Here is a 9,921-nt window from a genome sequence, read left to right on the forward strand (position 1 = left end):
CCTTTCCCAAACGGTGGCGGGAAGCGATTGTCGTTCCCGTTCCGAAACCTGGAAAGGACAAACATCTCCCCTCTAGCTATCGCCCCATTTCTCTCACGAGTAGTGTCTGTAAGGTTTTGGAGCGTATGGTGAATTACCGTTTAGCTTGGTGGCTGGAATCCCGCAGTCTTTTAACACCAGCCCAATGCGGTTTTCGGAAGCATCGTTCTGCAGTTGACCATCTTGTTGCTCTCTCCACTTATATCATGAACAATTTTCTCCGGAAACGCCAAACGGTAGCAATATTTTTTGATCTGGAGAGAGCATACGATACCTGTTGGAGGACAGGCATCCTCCGCACACTGTTCTCTTGGGGCTTTCGAGGCCGGCTGTCCCTTTTTCTTCGCGAATTTATGGCAGAGCGCACTTTTAGGGTGCAGGTGAACACTACTCTCTCCCGTACTTTCTCCCAAGAAAACGGGGTACCCCAGGGCTCCGTTCTGAGTGTTGTACTGTTTGCCATTGCCATCAATCCAATTATGGATTGTCTCCTTCCTGATGTCTCGGGCTCCCTCTATGTGGACGATTTTGCGATCTACTACAGCTCTCAACGGACCAGCCTTCTTGAACGACGTCTTCAAGGATGTCTCGATCGCCTCCACTCGTGGAGCATCGAAACCGGCTTCCGTTTCTCACCCAGTAAGACCGTTTGTGTCAATTTTTGGCGACGTAAGGAGTTTCTTCCGCCCTCCTTACATCTAGGTCCTGTCAACCTTCCGTTTTCAGACGTCGCTAAATTCTTGGGTCTTATGTTTGACAGAAAACTCTGCTGGTCCTCCCACGTTTCCTATCTTTCGGCTCGCTGTCTGCGATCGCTTAACACCCTCCGTGTCCTGAATGGTACCTCCTGGGGAGCGGACCGAGTGGTCCTTCTCCGCCTCTATCGCGCCTTAGTGCGCTCGAAATTGGATTATGGAAGCATAGTCTACTCCTCTGCTCGGCCGTCTATTCTTCGGCGTCTCGACTCTATCCACCACCGTGGATTACGTTTAGTGTCTGGAGCTTTTTACACTGGCCCTGTGGAAAGCCTTTATGCTGAGACTGCTGAACCTCCGCTGTCCAATCGGCGAGCAGTCCTCCTGAGTCGTTATGCTAGCCATCTGTCTTCCATGCCTGATATCCAGCCCATGACCTTTTTTTCGACGCCTCCTTTGATGTAGGGTATGCAGGCCGCTCCTCCTCCCTACTACCCCCGGGAGTCCGCTTCCGTCAATTGCTCCATTCTCTTTCCTGCCGCTTTCCGAAAACCTTTTTGACAACTTGGGGTACAGCACCGCCTTGGCTCCGTCCCCGGATCTGCCTGCTCCGTGACCTTTGTCAATTTCCCAAGGATGGTACCCTTACACTTGTTTATCGTCGGGCATTTGCTGCTCTATGTGCACAAATGACGGACGCCACATTTATTTACACCGATGGCTCGAAAACATCATTAGGTGTAGGGAGTGCCTCTATTGTTGGCGACACCCCAAATCGCTTTCGACTTCCCGACCAGTGTTCGGTTTATACTGCGGAGCTTTACGCTGTTCTCCAGGCTGTCCACTACATCCGCCGCCATCAGCGGATACAGTACGTTATCTGCTCCGATTCTCTCAGCTCTCTCCTCAGTCTCCAAGCTCTTTACCCTGTGCACCCTCTGGTCCACCGGATTCAGGACTGTCTGCGCTTGCTCCACCTGGGGGGCGTCTCGGTGGCGTTCCTCTGACTCCCGGGACACGCTGGTATCTGTGGGAATGAGGCGGCCGATATGGCGGCCAAGGCTGCAGTCTCTCTTCCTCGGCCAGCTATTCAGTCGCTTCCCTTCACCGATCTACGGAGCGATTTATGTCGCCAAGTTGCTCATTTATGGAATGCGCATTGGTCAACACTTCCCCGTAATAAATTGCGGGAAGTGAAAGCCCTTCCTTGCGCTTGGACCTCTTCCTCCCGAACGCGTCGTCGGGAGGAGGTAATTTTAGCTAGACTCCGGATAGGGCACTGTCTTTTTAGCCATAGACATCTTTTAAGCGGTGATCCTCCTCCACTCTGTCCCCACTGCTCTCAGCCGTGGACGGTCAGACACCTTTTAATTGAATGCCCCTATTTTAATCCGTTACGCTCCCGTCTACAGCTATCGCCTGATCTATCGTCGATTTTAGCAGATGACACGCGCTCAGCCGACCGCGTTCTCCAGTTTATTAGTGACAGTGAAATGACGTCAGTCATTTGAAGTTTTTTTTTTTTGGGGACAACCACCCCCTGTCTGTAGTGGATTTTTAAGCATTCTTTCTACTTTTAGTTTCTCCAATTTTATGAGTTTGTTCCCATTGCTGCTGGTTTTAAATTTCGGTTTTTTACTGTCTTAAGTCACGGGCTGGGCGCTAATGACCATAGAAGTTTTGCGCCCTAAAACCACAAAAAAAAAAAAAATCTATCCAGACAATCACACACGAATTCCAGACTGAATCAGGATCCACTGCAAGTACTATGACAGTTAAGCGGGAGGTGAGAAAATTTGGATTCCGTGGTCGAGTGGCTGCTCATAAGCCACACATTACGCCGGTAAATGACAAACGACGTCTCGCTTGGTGTAAGGAGCGTAAACATTGGACGATTGAACAGTGGTAAAACGTTTCGTGGAGTGACGAATCACGGTGCACTATGTGGCGATCCGATGGCAGAGTATCGGCATAGCGAATGCCCGTTGATCGTCACCCGTCAGCGTTTGTAGTGCCAGCAGTAAAATTTGGAGGCGGTGGTGTTATGGCGTGGTCTTGTTTTTCATGGAGGGGCTTGCGTCCGTTGTTATTTTGCGAGACACTATCACAGCACAGGCCTACCTCGATGTTTTAAGCACCTTCGTGCTTCCCACTGCTGAAGAGCAAATCGGGGATGGCGACTGTATCTTTCATCACGATCGAACACCTGTTAATAACCCACGGCCTGTAATGGAGTGGTTACGCGACAATAACATCCCTGTAATGGACTGGCCTGAAGAGAGTCCTGACCTAAATCCTGCAGATCACCTTTGGGATGTTTTGTAACGCCGACTTCGTGCCAGGACTCACCAACCTACATCGATACCTGTCCTCAGTGCAGCACTCCGTGAAGAATGGGCTGCCATTCCCCAAGAAACCTTCCAGCACTTGATTGAACGTTTGCCTGCGAGAATGGGTCTGTCATCAATTCTAAGGGTGGGTCAACATCAAACTGAATTCCAGCAATACCGATGGAGGGCGGATTCATTAGCGTCGTAGCCAGAATAGTTTCTTCGTGTTCTCTGCCAGTTGCAGGTTTCTTTCTTGTCCTCTTTTTGATGTTCAACGACCCTGTCCGCACTAGAGCCTTCATAATTCGTGCAATTGCTTGGCACATCGTACACTGCCGATCTGCATAGGTAGCTCTATATCTCTGTACAGTTTTTTACGTCATTTGTTTTAGGTTCACAATACCAGAGTAATATATCCAACTTCTCCTCATTGGTTTACATGTCTGCCCGCAACGAATGTTGAAGCAGAAATGAGCGGTCTTCAGTGCAGACAAGTAAACAAGCTAAGGTGTTGGCATTCTGATATAGCGTAGCACGACAGCTCTACTTGCCAGTGTTCGCACCGCTAATGCCGTTTTCGACTACAGTGCTCTCAAATTTTAGTACATTTCTTGAATTTTTCACGACAAGTTTCAACACCAGCATTAACAAACACTATTCCACTGTAATTACCTTCTCAAAAGCTATCGAATTCAGTTATAAAAATGTACGGTTCCATTATTTAAAAACATAGTTGTTTCAATATCGTCGTTGATATCAGCGCTAAAAAAGTTAACCAAACAAAAAAATACGTATTAATTAAACGCAAAAAAACTTTGTTTCTCAGTAACTTTGTACGCGTGAATATATGTGCTTCTTATATGCGTACCAACTATGAAGGAAAGAGACACCGCAAGAAAGTTGGTAACGGCTAGTATGTTAGCTAACTTCGCGCGTGAATTGATGATGGGCACCCGTGCATTCCTCTCGATTGTCCTTCGTGGCATGATAGATGTTCACTCAATGGTTCCACACACAACTCTAATGTGTCCACCCTGGCGTTTTACTTTCGACTGAAATGGCGCAATTCGTTTAAGTGAGGCGGTTTTCCTACAGATAGCTATATTTCAGCTCACTTAAGCCCTTTGTGACACGCTAGATTCTAGCCTGTGTCGTATTTCCAGCTAAAACATTCGTAGGTAAACATGCATCTAGGCCGCAACTTGCTTCAAGGGGTATTGAGCATTATTCTCGTAGCGCAGGTCTGTCTTACGGTATACAACTAAGCAATCTTTAGCGAGACGCCTGCTTGGCAGTGTTTGCACACCGAATGCCGTTTCCGGCCATCGTGCTCTCACATTCTAGGACATTTCTGGAATTTTTCACGACAGATTTCAACGTCATGGTATCTGTGTGTATGTTTACAACCAACGTCAGGGGTGATCCTCTGGTCAGTACTGGAATAGTCACAATAGCAACACAGCTGAACGTCATATCATGGTGGTTCAAAACTTTTGTTGATCTGTGTACTTTGAAGCTTTGTATTATGAGATTTGCAGTTATGTGCTAGTTCAATATTCGATTGTATTATATTATAGTGGTTCAAAACTTTTGTTGATCTGTGTACCAGTTTGAGGCTTTGTATTATGAGATTTGTAGTTATGTCCTAGTTCAATACTCGATTGTGTTAGTTCTGAGTAACTCCATCCTCAGACAGCGTTATAACGGCTCAGATGCATTGTTTTAGGGTATAGACAGGGCTCATATTCGAGATGACAGGCATCTTATCCGCATTGCTGTAACGGATCGTGCACCCACGTCTCGATCCATGAGTCAAGAGATGGGGACGTTTGCAAGACAACAACCATCTGCACGAACAGTTCGACGACGTTTCCAGCAGCATGTACTATCTGCTCGGAGACCATGGCTGCGGTTACCCTTGACGCTCCATCACAGACAGGAGCGGCTGCGATGGTGTACTCAAAGACGAACCTGAGTGCACGAATGGCAAAACGTCATTTTTTTCGGATGAATCCAGGTACTGTTTACAGCATCATGATGGTCGCATCCGTGTTTTGCGACATCGTGATGAACGCACATTGGAAGCGTGTATTCGTCATCGCTATACTGGCGTATCACCCGGCGTGATGGTATGTGGTGCCATTGGTTACACGTGTCTGCCACCTCTTGTTCACATTGACGGCACTTTGAACAGTGGACGTTACATTTCAGATGTGTTACGACCCGTGGCTCTACCCTTCATTCGATCCCTGCGAAACCCTACGTTTCAGCAGGATAATCACGACCGCATGTTGTAATTCCTGTACGGGCTTTTCTAGCTACAGAAAACGTTCGGCTGCTGCCCTGGCCAGCACATTCTCCAGATCTCTCACCAACTGAAAACGTCTGGTCCATGGTGGCCGAGCAACTGGCTCGTCACAATACGCCAGTCACTACTCATAATGAACTGTGGTATCGTATTGAAGCTGCATGGGCACCTGTACCTGTACACGCCATCCCAGCTGTGTTTGACTCAATGCCCAGGTGTTTGTTCGGGGTACTGATTTCTCAATATCTATGCACCCAAATTGCGTGAAAATGTAATCACATGTCAGTTCTAGTATAATATATTTGTGCAATGAATACCCCTTTATCATCTGCATTTCTTCTTGGTGTAGCAATTTTAATGGCCAGTAGTGCATTTAAATTCTGTATGGTAAACGTAGACGAGAGTAAAATTAGTACTTTTTGAGCTGGGCCTTTGTCACGTCTTCATGGAGCAATAGTGGACAACGATTCATTAGTCTACTGCTGCACCGACAGCAGTGGCCTGAACCACCTCAAGCGTTCGCTAAGCGCAGTCACGCCCATTGCGATGCGACGATGTTGCCTTGTGTAGTAGTTGCTATCGCAGTGTCCGCGTCACTCCGCATTGATTCAAATCGTGGAATCGCGTAGTGCCGGCGTAGTGTGTTGGTTGGGTGATAGTTGTTGAAAATGATGGATCAAAACACGCAACCTAAAACTATAGAGGAACAATTACAAGGTATGTTATTGTTTGTGTGTGCTGCACTGTGTAGCGGTAATACGAAATATTGATTCCTGTACGTTTGACATTGAACTTCACAGATATGTTTCAATCGGAGGAGGAAGGTGACGATAACGAACGTGATACAGAGCGGCTCGATGTTAACAACGGATCGGAAATGTCCTCAATACTAGGAGCATCTGCATTCTCACCATCCGCTGATAATGTGAACAGTATGACAGGCAAAAAGCGTTTGAAGAATGAGAAGGATTGGAAAAGAATGTAAGAAAGCAGAGACGAGCCAAAAGAGAAGAATATGTAGATGGTAAGGGCAAGATTACATCTCAAAAAGTATGCCGAATGGGACCACGTTCTTTTATGTAGCAGTGCCACCTAAAAATAAGTGCAGACAGGCAGTGTAAAATATTGTATGATTATTATGGATTGACGAACTTCGATTTGCAATCGGCCTTTCTATTTAACAGTATCCGTGTTTGTAAAACATCACGAACGTATACCACGATCCTTTATCTACGGGAAAATACCAGGCAATTCTTTTTGCTTGATATTCATGGTAATGATATGCATTTATGCAAACCATTTTTTCAGAACACATTGGCAGTATCTGCCAACAAAACACCGGCGGATAAAATAGCTGAAGTGAAGTGCTTTGTTGACAAATTTCCAGCGCATGAAAGTCACTATGCCATACACAAATCGAGTAGAAAGTATTTGGCACCTGATTTAACTATCAGTATTATGTATTCATTATATTGCACAGAAACAGTGAACCCAGTATCTGATCATATACTTCCAAAAACCTTCAATGAATAGTTTAGTTTATCTTTCCATCCACCTATTTCGGATTCAAGTAAGAAATGTGATTCTTTCCTGATCAAAATAATGGCATTACCAAACGACAGTTCGTTCATCTCGCAGAATGACGAACATTTGAGGAAAGCTGAGTGTGCACGTAAAGGCTTGCAGAACGATACTTTGCTTGCTAAATCAAATGATAATGTTACAGTTATAACATTTGACCTGATGAAAACTTTGCCTACATCTGCATTGTCAACAGCGGTATGCTGTTACAAAAGTCAAATGTGGACATATTGCCTCGATATTCATAACGTATGGAATGATGATGTTCACATGTTTCTTTGGAACGAGTCGATATCATCTAGAGGTCCTTAGGAGATTGGCTCATGTTTGTTGTACTATGCGAACCATTTTGTGAAATCTTCCAAGTTAATTATGTACTAGGATCAGTGCGGAGGTTAAAACAGGAATATTAAACTCTCACTTATGTGCCAGTACATAGTTTCCAATTCTATTTACATGGTAAATGAAACTGATCACAAATTTTTTAGTCAGTGGTCATTCGTATTTACCTTGTGATCAAGATTTTGGCTTGATTGAAAAACAAAAGAAATATTTTAAAAATCTTTACATTCCAGAACACTGGAATAAGATTATTGAGTCTGCTAGGAAGAAACAGTTTCAAATTAATTCACATGGGTAAAGATGACTTTTTTTCAAGATGACTTTTTTTTGAAAGGAATATTACGATCCGCAAAATATCGGTTGATCAAACCAAAGTTGAGTGGTTCAGGATCCAGTGGCTACGATTTGTGGAAGAGCTGCCTTTTGATATACTTTTTAAATATTCCAATAAAACGGGTGACCTATTTAATAAATTCGATGTGTCCAAGAGGAGTTAGAACGGCTATATTCAGAAGGTAATGCAATGAGTCTGCTGGACTTCATTCCATCAGTTCACCATGATTTTTATAAGACAGTTGTTGCAAAGCCTGCAAATATGTTGCCGGTATCGTATCTTGATAGTGAAGATTATAATGTGCAATGACAGTTTGTGCAAAACTTTGTGGTTGTTGTAATTGGATTATTTCACGACAATGTTTTTTAAAGCTGTTCAATGATGTAAACACTAGTATATAAAGAACAATAACTATTTGTAGTCTCACTATTTTGTAGCTATTTCAATGAGTACGTTGTATTTCAATGAGTACGTAGTATTTCATTCCTCATCGTATTTGCTTATTCATTTGTTTCTTTGTATATTACTTTACTTTCTTTTCCAATGTCGATGTTTTCATACTCGGATTGCAAAGTACACAATCTGAAATACGTTTGCATCCAAAAGTAAATGTCCTTTTGTGAAAGAGCTTGTATACCTACTGCAACAGTGACTATCTGCTGAAAGTCACGTTACGTGTAATGAAAAAGTGGACTAACCCACATAAAAATCGAGAATTTTAAAGGTCAAGATGTAATGTGGTTGTAAAATCCACTTACGAGACTTGCAATACTGCCACAGGCTAAAAGTTGTAAGATACAATGACAGCCTAAAGAACAGAATGTTGTTGTTGTTGTGGTCTTCAGTCCTGAGACTGGTTTGATGCAGCTCTCCATGCTACTCTATCCTGTGCAAGCTTCTTCATCTCCCAGTATCTACTGCAACCTACATCCTTCTGAATCTGCTTAGTGTATTCATCTCTTGGTCTCCCTCTACGATTTTTACCCTCCACACTGCCCTCCAATGCTAAATTTGTGATCCCTTGATGCCTCAAAACATGTCCTACCAACCGATCCCTTCTTCTAGTCAAGTTGTGCCACAAACTTCTCTTCTCCCCAATCCTATTCAATACCTCCTCATTAGTTACGTGATCTACCCACCTTATCTTCAGCATTCTTCTGTAGCACCACATTTCGAAAGCTTCTATTCTCTTCTTGTCCAAACTAGTTATCGTCCATGTTTCACTTCCATACATGGCTACACTCGATACAAATACTTTCAGAAACGACTTTCTGACACTTAAATCTATACTCGATGTTAACAAATTCCTCTTCTTGAGAAACGCTTTCCTTGCCACTGCCAGTCTACATTTTATATCCTCTCTACTTCGACCATCATCGGTTATTTTACTCCCTAAATAGCAAAACTCCTTTACTACTTTAAGTGTCTCATTTCCTAATCTAATTCCCTCAGCATCACCCGACTTAATTTGACTACATTCCATTATCCTCGTTTTGCTTTTGTTGATGTTCATCGTATATCCTCCTTTCAAGACACTGTCCATTCCGTTCAACTGCTCTTCCAAGTCCTTTGCTGTCTCTGACAGAATTACAATGTCATCGGCGAACCTCAACGTTTTCATTTCTTCTCCATGGATTTTAATACCTACTCCGAATTTTTCTTTTGTTTCCTTTACTGCTTGCTCAATATACAGATTGAATAACATCGGGGAGAGGCTACAACCCTGTCTCACTCCCTTCCCAACCACTGCTTCCCTTTCATGCCCCTCGACTCTTATAACTGCCATCTGGTTTCTGTACAAACTGTAAATAGCCTTTCGCTCCCTGTATTTTACCCCTGCCACCTTCAGAATTTGAAAGAGAGTATTCCAGTTAACATTGTCAAAAGCTTTCTCTAAGTCTACAAATGCTAGAAACGTAGGTTTGCCTTTTCTTAATCTTTCTTCTAAGATAAGTCGTAAGGTCAGTATTGCCTCACGTGTTCCAACATTTCTACGGAATCCAAACTGATCTTCCCCGAGGTCGGCTTCTACCAGTTTTTCCATTCGTCTGTAAAGAATTCGCGGTAGTATTTTGCAGCTGTGACTTATTAAACTGATTGTTCGGTAATTTTCACATCTGTCAACACCTGCTTTCTTTGGGATTGGAATTATTATATTCTTCTTGAAGTCTGAGGGTATTTCGCCTGTCTCATACATCGTGCTCACCAGATGGTAGAGTTTTTTCATGACTGGCTCTCCCGAGGCCATCAGTAGTTCAAATGGAATGTTGTCTACTCCCGGGGCCTTGTTTC

Source organism: Schistocerca cancellata, chromosome 3 (assembly GCF_023864275.1).
Source record: "Schistocerca cancellata isolate TAMUIC-IGC-003103 chromosome 3, iqSchCanc2.1, whole genome shotgun sequence".
NCBI lineage: Eukaryota > Metazoa > Arthropoda > Insecta > Orthoptera > Acrididae > Schistocerca > Schistocerca cancellata.